Source organism: Coregonus clupeaformis, chromosome 9, assembly GCF_020615455.1.
Source record: "Coregonus clupeaformis isolate EN_2021a chromosome 9, ASM2061545v1, whole genome shotgun sequence".
Taxonomy (NCBI): domain Eukaryota; kingdom Metazoa; phylum Chordata; class Actinopteri; order Salmoniformes; family Salmonidae; genus Coregonus; species Coregonus clupeaformis.
Window position 1 is genome coordinate 55,122,402 of NC_059200.1, and position 19,980 is coordinate 55,142,381.

Here is a 19,980-nt window from a genome sequence, read left to right on the forward strand (position 1 = left end):
AGGAGTGGTCATCTGATTACAGTAAAGGTCTTCCCTCCGTATCTCCTGGGTGTCATTAGTACACAGCAAATTGGCCAGTATCGATTTTTCAGTGTAACTTTTCTAGTGTTGATTCAGGAGTTAAATTCACTCTGTAAGAGTGATATTAACACTCAGTGGTGTAAAAGAACCACCAGTGTTGGTGTTAATAACCAGAGTTATTGTTTTACGCTGGGGAGAGTAAAACAGTCCCATCAAAACCACACCCATCATTATCATATTTCCCAGAATGCTCTACTGCAAGTAGATCTTTTAGGATTGTTTTTAATATGGGTGTTTTTGCATGTACATTGATTGATTAATCTTATGCTACACAAAGATAAATAACATACATTTTTCTAAACTAATCCAATCAGTAAGTTAAATATATTGCACCCGTTACTGAAATGGTTGTTCTGGTTTTAATGGTTTATGTAGTCTTTAAAATGTTTTTTTTAATTATGTTTCTTAAACCTGACAGTCATTCTGAATGCAAATTGCGGGTGAATAAAAATTCCAACTGTTGGATATCCTAACTCTGGCTGGATTCCAATATGCATTACACATCACTTTGCAAGCCAGCATAATGTGACTTGCAGGCCTGATGTGTCCTAACACCACTGTGTTACCCTGTGAAAAACGTAACTTGTTTTTATGGTATTTTACTGTAAAAAAAAGTTATTGTATGTAAATTCCAAAGAAAATGTGGTTTAACAGTACATTACTGTAAAGAAGTGGGTGGTAATGCTATAATTCCCTCAAAAAGAAAAGGCACCATTGTTAATGTGCAAATTTACACCATACAGTGTTAAAACAACACCCAAAATTACTTACTGTAACAGTGTTTTTGATTAACACTAATAGGAGTTAACTCTGGATCAACACTTTTGTTGAATATAAATAACACTGTTTCAGTTAAATACCTCAGTGTTAAATTTATATAAAAGTAACATTGGCAAGTGTAATGCAGTGGTCATTTTTTACATTACGGAGTGTTACATTAACACTCAAAATGTAACACTATATTCAGAGTACTTTTTACACTGTAGAGTGGGACCATATGTACTCTAAGATAGTTACAATGAACTCTTTAAGCATTGACTTAACGGCAAAATGTACACCTAAAATTTTTGCACACACTTCGGAAGGATGGAGGATTGACTGATGTTTACTCTATGACACCCTCCCACTTCCCTCCATCAGCCTCTTTTCTCTTTTAGCACTGTCGTTCCATCCTACTCCTGTATATCCTACAGGCTGGTTCCATTTCTCTGGACACGCTGACATAAGAGGTCAGATGTGTATATTTGACTAAGGGCACCACTCGACGCTGGAGAAGACACACCAACACTCCTTTGATCCCTCTTTCCTCCCTTCTCTCCTCACTGCCACTACTGTATGAGGTCATAAATCTTAGTGAGGAGGAAGTGGGTTCTCTGAGGTTGACCCCGCGTACACACAACACTTCCCCTGTCCACCTCACTTCACTGAGCACTCAACAGGGGTGTCAAGCGCCCGGGGCGCGAGTTCACACACGCACATGCACACAAACACATACACACTCCTGTAGCATTTGATAGCTCTGTGGAAATCCATGCTTTAAGGTCACTGTCTGTGTGGGGAATTGATTGCCCATTGAGCTGGATGGGCAGTCAATAGTGACCTGACATCTCAATCTGATCAGATCAATTTTTTCCCCTCATCCAGTCCTGAATGGATGGAATAGCCCTTTGAAATGTAGCTAGGCGGCCGGCATGTGCATCAGTCAGAAGGACTCTTTGCTCTATGGCTCTATGACAAACAACAATAATAAGGTAAAAAACGGACGCATGTGTGCAGTTTCGGTTGTAACCAGAGATCACACAGAAAGGGTCTTCAGAGTCTGGATCTGAGGCTGAATCAGGCCGTAATCACACGCCGGCCCATCTTGTTGGAAATTGTACTATTTGTAATTAACGCTCAATTAAATCTGATATGGCTGCCCCCAAATCCCTGTAAATGAATGGATTATCCGGCACAGCTGGTCTGCATTGGACTGCTGTTACAGCAGATAGAGTTACCTTGTTAAGGTAGATTCCCTTCAATTTATAAGATTTGTTTCATCCCTTCAACGAACCTCTTCGGCCATGCAACCCAGCCCCAGAGAAACGGAGAAAGAGGGGCCAGAAAGAGGCCAGGAAGTGCAGGGCTCTAAAGACATATTGTGGTAACTTCACCATTTGATTACACTGCAGCAATCACACGCTGGAAGAAGGAATGTGAGGAATCTATCTGCAGATGTATTCATCTGAGTGTGTATTAAGTTTTTATTAACAACACATGGTGACGGGGAGGGGGGGGGAGACAAGCCTCGCTTTCAGCTGCAGAGCGTAAGAAAAGGGAGGGGAGAGGAAAGAGAGATGGAGGGTGAGCGAGCTTATCCTTCAACATTGCCTCGTCTGTGTGCGTTGAGATTTGAGGCACAAAGGTATATTGAAGGGCGAGATAACTGTCTGGTTTGTGGAGGCGGAGGGCTTTGTCCGTGGCCCTTCCACAGTTTGACGTGGCATTATCAGTGTACTGCAGTTATTCTGCAGTCTGACTGCAATCTTTTTTTTTGTAAGGGCACATGCACAAATGCACGCACACACTCACACACTGGCCTGTTGACTCTGGTGAATGATCAGCCGCATGGCGGTGCGACAGGACAAATGACTCAGACCCACGTATCTGCAGTCACCTGCAGTCAGCGCTCATAACAAACACATAAGCCATCGATTGAGGGGGCAGTTAAGGTGATCATTACAAGTGCTTGCTTATATCTCAAATAAAGTGAGAATGTTGATGAGGGTCACAGGTGTTGCGTATGGTGATAGGTAATTGGTCAATTCTTTCCCCATTGTCAAAGTTGGAATCATTCATCTGAAAATGATGCATTGATTGAAATGAATGACCAAGTGTGCAGCGGCAGGTTACTGTGGTGGCATTTTCCATGCCACTCCTCCTCCTAGCTGGCAGTGGGTGGGTGGCTGCCATTTTGTGTTCACGGCGTTGCTCTGAACCTGCTCTCTCTGTTTGGACAGAAATGACATTCAATCTGTTTGCCTTTCTCTGACACCATAGCAACCCCTCCATTCTCTAAACAACAAGCACACAGTAGAGAATAACATATGAATTTGCAGGTATTTATTTTCATGGAGATAGTAGTTAGTTACTCTCAAACAGGAGTCATTTAAACAGACAGAGAGGCCTGAGATGATGATGATGATGGTTATGGCTGTAAACCTGTAGCTCTAATTAATAATTAAACAGTCACACTCTACATCAGCCTTCTGACAATCAGACTTATTGGTGTGATTCTCACCAGCATCAAGCTTCTCCAAAACACACTTAATTTTTTTATAATAAGTCAGACATGCCTGAGAGATATGGTAGTTATGAATGCAAACCTTACGCCTACATATACCTGACGCTCTCTGTAATTAACTTGTCATGCCTCCATATCATCTCTCTGACACTGACAGCTCTCTCTCTCGCTCTCTCGCTCTCTCGCTCTCTCGCTCTCGCTCTCTCTCTCTCTCTCTCTCTCTGGGGTTAACAGCAGAATAAATTGCGAAAGGTGTTAGTAGCTTCCCATTCCTGCCATTGTTTGACTTGCAGATTTGCGAGATACTTTAGTATCTTAAGTGAGGGTGGGAATGTTGTCCTTACCTGATCCACTTGTTAACATGGGGTTACAATACACTGTCAGCTTCCTTAAAGCATGTCAGGGAGGAATGGAAATAATCTCAGGTAGCTGGCTGTTATATCATCTGACCTCCCAATGAACAGGGATCATTTACGTTCAGTATGTAGCCAAGGCACCATTGTTTAACACAGTGTGTCAATTAAATGTAAGTTCAGGTAAAACAACATATGCAGTGTTTACCGGGAATGCAATCTCCGATAACGCGGGAACATTGCCTTTAAATTTCAATCACGCTGTAACACCAAATTTCAGAGCTACTTTAATAGTAGTTTACAGGCAGCTCGGTGGCAAGTAAAATTCTGTATTTCATATTACAGTACACATGCTGTAATATAAATATGGTATCAAAGCAAGTCCTTTGTAATGACACACAGTACAATACTGTAAAGTTGACTGTATTACGCTGTAAAAAAGTAAATGATACCGTAATCAGAATGAATGAATGAAATTCATTGAGGGGAGGGGTGTGTATTTCACAGTATTTTACTGTAATGACAAGGGATGGTGCAAGCAGATTGGCTGCTAGGTAAAGTGTTTACACATGACAGAATATTAATTAATATTTGGTGTTACTTCTAGAGGCCTTAACAAAGGCTTCCAAACTGGCAGCGACTACAGGGCAAAACAGACCAAAAGGACATGGCAAAATGCTCAACCATTTAATGGTCCTGAACAGTCATAATAATATTGAATGATATTTGGATGAAAGCAGATCAATGTACGTTGCTTCTACATTGATAGAGTTTGATCATAAAGTTACTGCTCCCCTCCCCCATGTCAAACGCTTGGATTGAGGAGGCGGGACTATTAAGGGGACATGGTGGCATCACCCTAACTCTCATTTGAATACACCAATACAGTAGTAACATGATATTTTCTTACCTAATTTAAATAAGGACCGCCTTGTAACAAATATCGGAGAAAGCGTGTTTGCAGAGGGGCGTGATTTATAAAGCTAGAAAGCTACTCTACTGGTGCCAAAATTTGACTGTAGGGTGACAGCAAATATAATTACAAGTTTACACTATTCATTTATGGCAAAGATACTTATGTTTCCCCTTTCATCTGTGTCTGGTGTTAGCTAGTTACCAGTGGAGGCTCCTCAGGGGAGGAAAGGGGGGACCATCCTCCTCAGAGAATTTTATAAAAAGAAACATTGGAAAACATTGAAAAAGTTATCATTTTTAGATAAAACTATACTAAATATATTCACGTCACCAAATAATTGATTTAAAACGCACTGTTTTGCAATGAATGTTTACAGTAGCCTCAACAGCACTCTGTAGGGTAGCACCATGGTGTAGCTGGAGGACAGCTAGCTTCCGTCCTCCTCTTGGTACATTGACTTCAATAAAAAACCTAGGAGGCTCTTGGTTCTCACCCCCTTCCATAGACTTAATAATTATGACAACTTCCGGAGGACGTTCTCCAACCTGTCAGAGCTCTTGCAGCATGAACTGACATGTTGTCCACCCAATCAAAGATCAGAGAATGAATCTAGTACTGAAGCATAAGCTACAGCTAGCTAGCACTGCAGTGCATAAAATGTGGTGAGTAGTTGACTCAAAGAGAGAGAAAGACAATAGTTGAACAGTTTTCAACAAATTCATTTCTTCAAAAATGAAGGAGAAGCAAGAGAGGGAGAGCGATTTGTCATTTTTTTTCACTTTTAGTTTCACTTACTTAGCTAGCAAATGCAGCTGGCTAGTTTAGTTACTCAAACAGAGGGATGCTATGTCAGCTAGCTGGCTATGACTATCCAACACAACACTGGAACTCTTCCAAATCAAGGTAAGCTTTTGGTTTTATTAATTTATTACCACCAGGGCCTGCCGGTGTAACTGCTTACTGACTATACACTGTAATGTTACTGTATGATTGTAGTGGGTTTACTAACGCATTAGTTCTATTAGCTATGTTGACTAGGATGTTACTTTAGCTAATATGGGGACAACGATGTAGACTGTGTGTAGCGGTTATAACATGGTTTGGCTTGGAAAGGTTTTTTCGCCTGGTCACAAACAGCTGATGTGTTGTTCATTGAAGTCCACAAACGAAGGGAAAAGGTTAGAGGAGGAGAGTGCATAGAGGCGAGAAGGAATACAACGTGGCTGCTATGAAAGTGAACTGTGTTTATGCGTGATCAGGGGTGTATTCATTCTGCTGATCTTTTGAAAAACGTTTCTTAAATGGAAGCAAATGAAACGGGATAAAAATACCTGAATTTGTCCAATAGAAACTCTCGTTTGCAACTGTTGGACTAATGATTACACCCTAGATAAGCTAGATGCAGGGAAGAGTGCAAGGCAGTATTGAATGTGTCACTGTCTGTCAATGTGTCACTGTCTGTCATCTCAAATTTGTCTCTCGACCTGTGTGCACCTACGTTGTAAACTTTAATTCATAGGCTAGGTTGTAGCAACCTCATGATGGGTATAGGGAAAATGTTTGTATCATGTAGTAGCCTAAAACTATCGATGTTACTTTGAACTGGGTGAATGGAATATGAATGACAGTCATCCAACATGCTGTAATATAAAAATAAAAAAAATCGTCCTCCCTCATCATAAACGGCACTGATCGCCACTGCTAGTTACTGGCTAGCTAGGTCTTGAGCCAGCATGGAACAAAAGGGGGAGAAGGGTCGTTCAAAACTCTGAGGCAGTGATCGTCAACACACCCGTCAGTGCTGCTGTGAACCGCATCACAAGAGACATGCCAAACGGGAGATGTGTTTATATATATTTTTAATGCAATTTCAATGATTGAGTTGCGTTGTGTATCACCAAATTTGCTTGAGATGATTTTACTGCAACACTCCTCACTGCATCCAAGCATCCTATTTTACATGGGACTCAAAATGACTGTTCAGGACCTCTAAGACTTAAGACTTTCTGCAGCTCCAATCTGTTCCCTGTACATTTTAAATTGATGGGGCACTATAACCACATAGGAGTTAAATTGGTACAGCATTCTCACTCATGGGTGCAACAAATATAACCTCTTACAAGACACACCTCAAAATAAGTTAATGTACCAGACACAACAAAACCATGCACCCACTAATGGTGAAAAGTTTTTTGGTGCTTCAAAGATACGGTACAGTACTGTATTCTGTGAGGTTGAATTAGAGTACCATTTGAAATACATCAATTCTTTCCCCACCCACAACATTTCTCCACAATGCACCATCATTTACAGTATGCTGCAGTAAAACGTTTCAGAGTATTTTACTGTTGATAATACCCAAAATTATGTTATAGTGTAAGTATTTAAAAGTGAAACCAGGTGTTTCGGAGGAAAACTCCATTGTATGTTATGAAAATATACAGTAAGATGATTGCGATTCAGCTGTGCAGGTCTGTGCATGTGGAGCAGTTGTGTACAGAGAACACTGTCATCCCCTGTGCCAACCAACCACTCACCCTATGTTGTCAGTCTAGTATCAGTCTCATCTAAGCCAATAGGAAGCAGGAGAAGGGTGGCAAGTAGGAGGACAAGCGACAAAGACCTGGTTAGTTAGGATTTTGTTTACCCTCCATTCAGAGCTGTGACCACGAAGCCCTCTGGTCAACAGAGGATTACCCAAGAGGCTGTGGCGATAGCTGGTCTAAGCCCCAATGATAACAACAACCATTACTAATGGCAAAAAGGCAATTAGGTCTGTGTTAATGCCTGATGGCTTGAGACATGCTTGGTGAATTAATATCTGAGGATGTGGTCTCTCTCTCTCTCTTTCTCTCTATATGGGACATAATCCCTCTTTAAATAGTCACAAACAGGAGTTACCTCAGTCTGTCTCTGGTGACCTGGTTTTAACTCCATACAATTTGGATAGCCAATCCTTATACATAATTATAATATTTATTAATTGAAATGTCATACGTTTGATATTTTATAATCCATTGAATTCCATTTTATTTAGTTTAATTTAACAATAAGTTATAATAACCATTCTATGAGCCTACTTTGAATTAGCATTTTTCTACTTTGAATTTGCATTTTTATTGCCCAGAAATATTAAATTTCAGGAGCCTTTCCATAGCACTCCAGCTAAAGTTGTGAATTTAGTTTGAGTGGCCTATGCGCACTCTGGATCTGAACTAGTGAGTGGCTTACACTGTAAACCCCCAAGGCATTTTTTACTCAAATTATTCTAGTGTAGCTCAGTTGGTAGAGCATGGCGCTTGCAACGCCAGGGTTGTGGGTTCGTTTCCCACGGGGGCCAGTATGAAAATGTATGCACTCACTAACTATAAGTCGCTCTGGATAAGAGCGTCTGCTAAATGACTAAAATGTAAAATGTAAGTGCAACTCAGTCAATAAAAAGTAATTAAATGAGAAGTAACATCAACTCTATTTAAAAAAAAAGTTATGATAAATTAACTTTTTGGAATTGTTTTTAATATCTGTGTTTTTGCATGTACCTTGAGTGATTGATTAATCTTATGCTACACAAAGGTAAATCGCATAAATTTTTCTAAACCAATCCAAACATTTAGTTAGATTTTTTGCACCATGTTACTGAAATGGTTGTTCCAGTTGAAATTGTTTAGGTAGTCTCCTCCTACTATTCTTAACCGTGGCAGACATTATGAATGCAGGTTGCAGGTGAATACACATTTTAACTTTTGGATATCCTAACTCTGGCTGGATTCCAATAGGAATTACACATCACTTTGCAAGCTAGGATAATGTGACTTGCAGGTAGGGTTGCAAAATTCAGGGAAATTTCACGTTTTCCAGAAATCCTAGTTGGAAGATTCCTGGAAATCCTTCAACCAGGATTATTTGAAAATTAGGGAATTTTGGGAAAGTTACTGGAATTTGTAACCCTACTTGCAGTCCTGATGTAGCCTGTAAACCATATGTTCAGGCCATTGTATTATGGTAAAGCTATGCCTCAAAATAAGGTCTCATGAGATATGCAATGTAATGTCAAAGACTTTAATTGTAATGATAACATTTGCCTAGGAACTCACTAGATGAAGGCCACCAGACTAAAAATTGCAGAATTCACAGGACAAAAAAAATTCACGATTTCAAGAACCGGTTTTTAAGTAACTGTACTCAGACATATTTAGTGCAACAGGTTTCCTGAAAAGTTTTGAGTAACGACAGCACATTGGGGTTTACAGTGTACTCCCTCTCTTGCTCCTCCACTCCATTAAAGGACTTTGTTTTAATCCGTCAGGGATTCCACCGTTCCTTCAGTGCCCTATAGGTCTTAGTGTATGAGATAGTACAGGGCAGGGATGGTATGAGCGCTGGGGAGGCAAGCACAAACAGTGCTAAAACAACTGCAGCGTTTCAATCCTGTGGGCAAAGGCAACAACATACCTGTTTGATGAATGGGTTTCATCCTGTGAACACTTAGTCATTTTAGCAGAAAAACACACATAGCTACAGTATGTGTAAATGTAACAGAAACAATAAGGTTAGTGTAGGGTAGAGGTTGCAGAGAGACTCTGTTAATGTCAAGAAGTTGAGCTGGCCCTCCCACACCCAATTACACACAAACAGAAAGGGTGCCACACACTACTGTATGCATTCCACCCATTACTCACTGTGAGAATGCCACACAGAATGTTAAAAGGGTGAGCTGAAGACTCCACAGAACTGTCAGAACCCCAGCGGTGTACACTGTAATCCCCCATAACTCAAAACTTTTGAGGAAAGCTGCTGCACTTAATATATCTGAGTACAGTTACTTAAAGTGATCTTATAGTCATTACTTAAACAGATAAAGTCACTGTGGTCCAGATTTGAGTTGTATCAGCGTGAACATTTTGAGTAAGGCTCCCACTAAGCCACGCCTCCAATATAATTTCCCAGTGTGTCTTGCCTTTTCGAGTGAATTGTAGAGTTACCACCCATGACTGTATTTGTAAGTGACAAAGACATGGATGTTGAATTCGTGCATTTTCAGCCCTGTGGCCTTCATAAAGTGAGTTCGTAGGCAAATGTTATCATTATAAATTCAACGCTTTGTGACAATACATTACATAGGCCTTATTTTGAGGTCTAGCTTTACCCTAATATGGTGGTCTGAAACTCATGGTTTACAGACTACATCAGGCATGCAAGTAGGATTTCAAAATAACAGTAACTTTCCCAAAATTTTCAGATAAAAAAGAAATCCTGGTTGAAGGATTTCCAGAAATCTTCCAACTGGTATTCTGGAAAACCTGGGAAATGTACCTGAATTTTGCAACCCTACCTGCAAGTCACATTATCCTGGCTTGCAAAGTGATGAGTAATTCCTATTGGAATTCAGACAGAGTTAGGATATCCAACAGTTGACATTTTTATTCACCCGCAACCTGCATTCATAATGACTGCCAGGGTTAGAAATGTTGTGAGGAGATTACCTAAGCCATTTCAACTGGAACAACCATTTCAGTAATGGGTGCAAAAAAATCTAACTAAATGATTGGATTAGTTTAGAAAAATGTATCGTTGTGTAGCATAAGATTAATCAATCAATCACTCAATGTACATGCAAAAACACAGATATTAAAAACCATTAAAAAAAATCAACCTGCAGTAGAGCATGCTGGGAAAAAAGTTCATTTGATTGTAACTTCAAAAAATAGAGTTGATGTGACTTCTCATTTAGTTTTGAGTCGGTACCACAAACATTTTAAGTAATAATGACTTTTCATTGACTTTGAGTTCAACTTATTAGAAGTATTTGAGTTTAAAATGCCATGGGGTTTAGAAGTATTTGAGTTTAAAATGCCATGGGGTTTACAGTGTAGTTATCATGCTCATACTGTAGTCATCATGCAAGTGAAAAATGGCATTTAGACTACATGTCACATCCCCACCGATGGTTTCATAACGATGATACCCCTTTGTCACGCAATTGCAACATAAGACAAATAAGGTCCATACAAATGTATGCACACCTGCATTGCTGACGTATGGTAGTTTCTTCACGTGGGAACACCTTTTACGTTTTGACCTGAGAAAATGTTTGCCTATAGAGCAGAGTAACAATACTAGGGGTGTCTCTCGCCCATAGGGTTTGTTTAGTCTGATTTTCATTGATATGCATCCCAAATAGCACCCTATTCCGTTTATAGTGCACTATAAACGGAATAGGGTGCCATTTTGGGTGCAACCCTATGTGACCTGCGTGACTGAGCCTGTGCAGCTGGTCAGCGTTGTGCCAAATGCCTGTCTGTGTGACAGCAGCAGAAATGATGTATTATGGGACTGTTGTGTCAGGACGGGAGGACCGATTGTCCAAAGTCAACTTCCCTCGAAAATGTTGTTCAATAGAAAAACAAGTTGGGTCAAAAAAACATCTAATCTAATTCTTTCACATTTTTCCCCATAACCATTTTTATACAGGCCTTTATGATGATAATTTTTTTAAATCAAGCTGAGTTGGACATTTAAGAAACAAGTCACAGTCTGTGTCAGCATGTAATGATCTATCTGGAAACGTACTGTAATGTCAGGAAACAATACATGAGGGATTGGAGAAACTGATTATTATGCGACACCATTGTCAAAATATATATTGCTGTTGTGCTTTGTCAACACTGTAGGACTGTGAGTAATGACTTCTATATTTATTTGGTTGCTACCATGGATACTGTTCAAAAGTCTTGATATATGGAGGGCTGTATACCTTGAGAAAGTCATTCTCTTTACTGACACATCATGCAGTGTTTTGCGAAGAAGAATATGTGTGTTTTGAGTATTTCAACGATGAAACAGGCTACAGCAACACCAGCTAAGCAGGGCTCTATGTGGTGCTTTGAAGTACATTTCATCAAAAGATTCTCTGAAGGCAGAGAAAAAAGAAGAGGAAGAAAAAAATATGAACATAAAAAGGAGCACTCTTTTTCACTCTGAATAAACACACTGAGGCCAACCGCATACAATAAATGAATAATAAATAAAAGACAGTCACTAATATCCATCAGTCAACACTCCTCTTCTCTTACTGTATTGGAAAATGTTAAAGTGAACAAAAACCAAGCAAAAAGGCCCTGAACAATCTCCCAAACTCTTTTTGACCAGATTTGCCATATGCTTTTCCAGAGGGTGTCACCGGTGCCTCTGGTGTCTTTGCTGGCCGATCCCATGTTTCAGTACTTTGTTTCAGTGTTTTAATATTTCAGTATTTCATACTTTCTATATTTCAGTGATTCAGTGTTTCAGTACTTTAGTGTGTCAGAATTTCTGTTTTTCAGTATTTTAGTGTTTCAGTATTTATTTATCAGTGTTTTATTTCAATGTTTCAGTATTTCATCTGAGCCTCTCTGTGAGAGAGATGTCTGTCTAAATGATGGTTTGAAGTGCAGGCAGGCTTTGATGTGGGCCTGTAAAAAGGGGGTGCTTCACTTTGATGTGTTGGCTGAGGCTGTCCAGACACACACACACACACACACTGGGCAGGCAGGCTAGCACCACTTGTCCTGTTTCTGCGGCTGGCTGGCTGGCTGGCTGGCTGGCTGGCTGGCTGTCATCCTTGGGCAGTAAAAGACATGTAAACATTCGGCGAGGCTAGTTACGGAGCGTCGTGTGGATCTGTGAGGAGGTGGTGTCCCAAATGGCACTCTATTCCCCAGGGCTCTGGTCAAAAGTAGTGCACTAAATAGGGAATAGGGTGCCATTTGGGACTGAGACAGAGAGCGAGGATCTGGGATACTGGAGGGGAATGGGAATAGGAACGGAACGTCTGTCTATATGCTGCCTGGCTGTCACATAAAGACAGACTACGGCTAAGTACTGTGTGTTTATTTCCCATCCCTTCCTTTGCCACTGTGTGCATCACATGGGAAAGGAGTGGATATTTTTATACAGTGCATTTGGAAAGTATTCAGACCCATTGACCTTTTCCACATTTTGTTACGTTATAGCCTTATTCTAAAATGTATTAAATAGTTTTTTTCACCTCATCAATCTACACACAATACCCCATAATGACAAACCAAAAACAGGTTTTTTAAATGTTTGCACATTTCTTAAAAAAGTATTCAGACCCTTTACTCAGTACTTTGTTGATGCACTTTTGGCAGCGATTACAGCCTCAAGTCTTGTAAACGCATGTATTGGGGAGTTTCTCCCATTCTTCTCTGCAGATCCTCTCAAGCTCTGTCAGGTTGGATGGGGAGTGTTGCTGCGCAACTATTTTCAGGTCTCTCCGGAGACGTTAGATCGAGTTCAAGTCCGGGCTCTGGCTGGGCCACTCAAGGACATTCAGAGACTTGTCCCGAAGCCACTCCTGCATTGTCTTGGCTGTGTACTTAGGGTCGTTGTCCTGTTGGAAGGTGAACCTTCGCCCCAGTCTGAGGTCCTGAGCGCTCTGGAGCAGGTTTTCATCAAGGATCTCTCTGTACTTTGCTCCGTTCATCTTTGCCTCGATCCTGACTAGTCTCCCAGTCCCTGCCGCTGAAAAACATCCCCACAGCATGATGCTGCACCATGCTTCACCGTAGGGATGGTGCCAGGTTTCCTCCAGACGTGACGCTTGGCATTCAGACCAAAGAGTTCAATCTTGGTTTCAGAAGACCAGAGAATCTTGTTTCTCATAGTCTGAGAGTGTTTAGGTGCTTTTTGGCAAACTCCAAGAGGGCTGTCATGTGCATTTTACTGAGGAGTGGCTTGCGTCTGGCCACTCTACCATAAAGGCCTGATTGGTGGAGTGCTGCAGAGATGGTTGTACTTCTGGAATGTTCTCCCATCTCCACAGAGGAACTCTAGAGCTCTGTCAGAGTGACCATCGGGTTCTTGGTCACCTCCCTGACCAAGGCCCTTCTCCAGCGATTGCTCAGTTTGACCGGGCGGCCAGCTCTAGGAAGAGTCTTGGTGGTTCCAAAATTCTTCCATTTAAGAATGATGGAGGCCACTGTTCTTGGGGACCATCAATGCTGCAGACGTTTTTTGGTACCATTCCCCAGATCTGTGCCTCAACATATTCCTGTCTCGGAGCTCTACGGACAATTCCTTCAACCTCATGGCTTGGTTTTTGCTCTGATATGCACTGTCAACTGTGGGACCTTATATAGAGGTGTGTCCCTTTCCAAATCATGTCCAATCAATTGAATTTACCACAGGTGGACTCCAATCAAGTTGTAGAAACATCTCAAGGATGCTTAATGAAAACAAGATGCACCTGAGCTCAATTTCGAGTCTCACAGCAAAGGGTCGGAATACTTATGTAAATAAGGCATTTCTGTTTTTCATTATCATTATGGGGTATTGTGTGTAGATTGCTGAGGAAAATAATTTAATCCATTTTAGAATAAGGCTGTAACGTAACAAAATGTGGAAAAAGTCAAGGGGTCTGAATACTTTCCGAAGGCACTGTACATGGCAATTAGTGAATGACGGATCAATTGAATTTCAGGTCTTGACAGATCCTACTTAATCAAATATAAACAAATTGTATCATATTTCAGTGATGTACTTTTGTTTGTTTGTTAATCAAGACTGATTGATAATGATGACTAAATAATTTTGTATTATGTTACAGATAACTGTAGGCCTTCAGGCATACAAGCAGCTCACAAACTTAATGGAAGTTGTACATTTCCAAATGGCAAAGATGTGTTATTTTAGCAGATGCTCTTATCCAGAGCAACCAGGGTTTCTCAAGGGCATATTAACAAATGTTTTACTTAGTAGGCTCAGGGATTCGAACTAGCAACCTTTTGATTATTGATGCAACTTTCTTAACTGCTAGGCTACCTGCCGTTATATCCACGTTATGGGACAGAGAGAATGAAAAACAGCTTCTACAGTGAGGGGAAAAAAGTATTTAATCCCCTGCTGATTTTGTACGTTTGCCCACTGACAAAGACATGAACAGTCTATAATTTTAATGGTAGGTTTATTTGAACAGTGAGAGACAGAATAACAACAACAAAAATCCAGAAAAACGCATGACAAAAATGTTATAAATTGATTTGCATTTTAATGAGGGAAATAAGTATTTGACCCCTCTGCAAAACATGACTTAGTACTTGATGGCAAAACCCTTGTTGGCAATCACAGAGGTAATCGTTTCTTGTAGTTGGCCACCAGGTTTGCACACATCTCAGGAGGGATTTTGTCCCACTCCTCTTTGCAGATCTTCTCCAAGTCATTAAGGTTTCGAGCCTGACGTTTGGCAACTCGAACCTTCAGCTCCCTCCAGCTTTCTTGAGCAGGGGGACCTTGCGGGCGCTGCAGGATTTCAGTCCTTCACGGCGTAGTGTGTTACCAATTGTTTTCTTGGTGACTATGGTCCCAGCTGCCTTGAGATCATTGACAAGATCCTCCCGTGTAGTTCTGGGCTGATTCCTCACCGTTCTCATGATCATTGCAACTCCACGAGGTGAGATCTTGCATGAAGCCCCAGGCCGAGGGAGATTGACAGTTATTTTGTGTTTCTTCCATTTGCGAATAATCGCACCAACTGTTGTCACCTTCTCACCAAGCTGCTTGGCGATGGTCTTGTAGCCCATTCCAGCCTTGTGTAGGTCTACAATCTTGTCCCTGACATCCTTGGAGAGCTCTTTGGTCTTGGCCATGGTGGAGAGTTTGGAATCTGATTGATTGATTGCTTCTGTGGACAGGTGTATTTTATACAGGTAACAAGCTGAGATTAGGAGCACTCCCTTTAAGAGTGTGCTCCTAATCTCAGCTCGTTACCTGTATAAAAGACACCTGGGAGCCAGAAATCTTTCTGATTGAGACAGGGTCAAATACTTATTTCCCTCATTAAAATGCAAATCAATTTATAACATTTTTGAAATGCGTTTTTCTGGATTTGTTTGTTGTTATTCTGTCTCTCACTGTTCAAATAAACCTACCATTAAAATTAAAGACTGATAATTTATTTGTCAGTGGGCAAACATACAAAATCAGCAGGGGATCAAATACTTTTTTCCCTCACTGTACCTCAAGGCCATCAGACTGTTAAATAGCCATCACTAGCACATTAGAGGCTGCTGCTGCCTATTGAAATCACTGGCCACTTTAAGAAATGGAACACTGGTCACTTTAATAATGTTTAGATATCTTGCAGTACTCATCTCATATGTATATACTGCATTCTATTCTATAATATTCTACTGTATCTTAGTCAATGCCGCTCTGTCATTGCTTGTCCATATATGTATATATTCTTAAATTCCATTCCTTACTAGTCTTGTGTATATTGGGTATATGTTGTGAAATTGTTAGATATGACTTGTTAGATATTACTGCACTGTCGGAGCTAGAAGCACAAGCATTTCGCTATAACATCTGCTAAACACGTATGTGACAAATAAAATGTGATTTGATTTATTTCCTTTTCCCCATTTTCCTACATTCTTGTATTCCTTCTTAATGCTGTGACGTGTGTTGTGACTCATGTAAAATGCACTTTAAATTAATTCTGACCTGACAAAATTGAGACTGTAGCAATCTAATATTTTCTGGTCCTCCTCCAAAGCTTGGTGTTGTGTGTAGCTGATGTAAACATCATGATGTAAGAAAAGGTCAGGGCCAGCGCAACTCATTATTCTCCTGATTGTTATGAAGGGCGATGGGTCAGCATCCATCGGGCCACTTTATAACTCTTGCCGGTTTGCAGTGCCTCTCTTCCAAAGGCCCTAATGCATTCTCTTTGACCTCCCGGGTGTAAATCACATACCTGGCCTCAGCTCTTGAGACTGTGTGTGTGTGTGTGTGTGTGTTGCATGCACGTGTTTGTGTATGAAAAAAAGAGAGCGGGAGCCCTCTATTTATTTTTTCCTTCTTTTTTTTTTTTCCATAAGTAGCTTTCACATAAAAAAAACATTGCTTTTAATATCAATATTGATTTTAAATTAGTACACATTGGTAACTAGCTTCCACTGCAGCCTACCATTCCAGACTCCCCTCTGTCTGGTCTCTCAATTTAATACTGAGGCCAACAGGTGGCAGTAGCTGGCTTGTTTTTCTACTGCAACATTTGCTACAAATTACAGCATACACATATGAGTGGATGCACCATCATCAAAACGAATCAAAGGACTTCAGTCACTTCAAGATTTTCTATCGTCTTGATCGATTTAGTCATAGAAATAATCCAAGAGACAGCTTACATTTCTACTACACTGACTGCATCAATTGAAAGTATTTCAAATATAATGCATGTGAAGTTTTCCTTGATAGAAATGTATCGTTCATGGAATATTTATTTTAGATATTCATCAGAAGGCATAGCTGATGTTTTATCATTTGAATTAAAACTTTTGGTTTATTTCTACTTTTCTACAGAGCTGTCAACAAGAGATGTGTGCCTGTTGTTTTACATTTAGAATGTAACGTTGGTTTGTTCTGAAGAATTTTATTTGTTTTAAATATTTGAATATTTAAATATATAATACAATCATTCAAAGAAAAATAAGCTTGATGCACAGATAGCGTGTGATCTGTGATGTACTGATATGCAAACATATTTCAAGGTTTGAAAGTTGCATATATCTGTGCAACTTTTGTGTAAATGCTAAAACTCATTTCACAGATAAATAATAGGAATCGTGTGGTCTGAATTAAATCCATAACAGCCTTAAGGGGGAATAATCAGTAGTCATCCAATGAGGAAGTAGCATCCTGTCTCTGTCTGAATGTCTCCACTAAGTCCCTCTAATGTTCACTTCCACCTAGGACTCTTTCACAGTACACAATAAATTCACCAAACTAAATAACCAACTTTTTAATACAAAATGCAATGTAATGATTTCGGTAGCAGCTATCTGTGAGATCAAGAGGACTTGGCGGCAGCTGTGTCTGGTGCCTCATTGCCAAACACAATATTCAGGGCTCCCCCAGTCACATACACCAAACATACACCTTATCCCCCAGGACCCACCAGATCAAAACATATAACATACAAGAGAGTTTAAAAATAGAGAGGACAAAGGTCAAATCTACACAGGGATTTACGGTCTTACCATTATCACAGAACAGCTGGCAGCTCTGAAAAAGTAGTACCCCAGCCACAAGAAAAAATATTGTGTGTGGAAGTGGAATTCCGTAGTGCCCGAACTGTGGACACCGTGAAGCAGTTTGAAGTGTGTATATTTTGAAAATAGCAATAGCCACTCATGGGTCGGTGGGAGGGAGGCTGAGGAAAGTCAAGAGTGTGTATTTACCCAGTTGATTTCAGAGAAAATCATATTAGCAGATCAGGGGTGTAATCCGTGGAGAAACAGCTGAGGTCGACCATGGGAGTATTGCTGATAATGACATGAAAGAAAGGGGGAACGTTGAAAGATAAGTTATCTGTCTGTTCCCTCACGCTGTACCCAAGTCGTGGCTCGATCATGGTCATGTTATGAATGATACCCAATATGAAGAGCACTTATGGTGTGATGAATAACACTTCAGAATGCCCATTTATGCCATTATGTGCGGGATCCAAACACGCTTTGAGAGCCACTGGATTCAATAGCTGCAGTGTATCATGTAAAGGCTGCTACCAGGGACTTTTCAAGTGCCTTTTTCTTTAGATCCGGACAGCTCTGATATCTGATCATGGACATTCTCGTTGTCCTGAGAAAAAGACATTCCACTCCATCTTCATCTCTGGGCTTAACTGAATTGGTTGCATGATGCTATGATTTTATGTTAATCGAATAATGCATAATAAGCCAATATTATTAAATTATCGAATAAACCGCAAAAAAAAAAAACGAAATTACACTAAATTAAATATTCAGTCAATTTCAAGACATTGTAGGCCGTCTCCCCATCCACAGTAAAGTAACAGGGTTTATCAACACCTTGTAGGTTATTACACTGTATACAAAGTCATTACCGACATGAAAACAGTTAAGCTCCTTGAAGGAAAAAAGGGTGTTCTGAAGCTTGATAAAAATCTATGTTATTTCAAGGGGAGTCGGAGCATGGGTTTATTGTTAGCTTTTGGCCACCAAAGTGGAGACAGAAATGCTTTAAAGCAAACTCCAAAGCTGACCTTTACGGCTCAATCAAAAACAGAAGGTTTGGCTAAATGAGGCGGCGGTGCTTAAGCACATTGAAGCGGTAGGCTGAGAATTTACCGTGGTGCATTCCGATAGGGCTATACTAAAATGGCACAAAAGAAAGAATGAAAAACATTAACAATAGAAAAGGAGTTGGCTTTGTCATTGGAAAAGAGGGAAATAACTTGCGTTCTGTATATTAACCTGTCATTGAGGAGTGAAGGCTTGGACAATATCCCACACTGACATGCTGTACCCTTAGCATCTTTCGGACTAATTCTTGAGTAGCCTAAACCTGGGTCTTTTGAGATGTCCCCTCTGACTTTATTTTTATTTTGATGTGTTCAATAGGTCTAGATCTATGAATATGTCCATGTTTGTAACTGGCATTCATTCCACTAATGATTCTTACTGTAATAATTGTGCTTTCTTTTCCTGTTAGGGTTTTACCATGTAAAACACATGAACGCAGTATAAGTAGTCTATAGGCCTACTCTAGGCCTGTCTAATTATAATATTCATTCTCAATCTTAAATGGCCGTCAGTTTTCACAACAATAATCACACACAAAAGAGAAAAGCATCAATCCATGAGACACAAAATAATCATGCTGACGTAATTAATTTCTCCAAATATAATTATTTAAAATTCATAAAAGCTCACAAGCATATTGCACTCACAAGCATATAGGCTAAGCCTATCAATTCGGAGAGGAACATGTTTTGAAATGAACATGATTGAAATGAGTGACTCACAATTGCAAATGCATCAAATCCTAGACCTTGAGGCTAATTAATTTACATTTATTTGCCCTGGAGGTAAATGTATATTTTGTTATGAGTAGGGGAGTCATGCACTCCCAAAATCTGAGGGGGTACAAAGTAGGCTACTTGAGGATGGCTGGGGGGTGGTCCGGTGGGGTCTAGGTCAAGTTGGAGAATTTTGCATTTTCCAAACACCTGAAACAGCTTTTTCCTGCAATCTAGAGCCATAATCATTATGCTTAATTCTATGTAAAAAAAAAAAAAAGAAATCTGCATATCTAAGCATACCTCTTGAGCTGTTTGTATCCTCCTGACTAGAGGATATTTTTTAAATAAACTAAATATGCTTCTCTGCTAAAATCTGGGTCAAAGATTTAAAGGAATGTGAGTCTTATTAGTTATTTAGTTATTGCTTGCTTTTCTAAAGTCTACCAACCTTACCAGCAGGCTTGCCAGCTAAGATAGACAAGCTAGCTACTCTAACTTGATTGATAGCCCAGATATGTTCCCA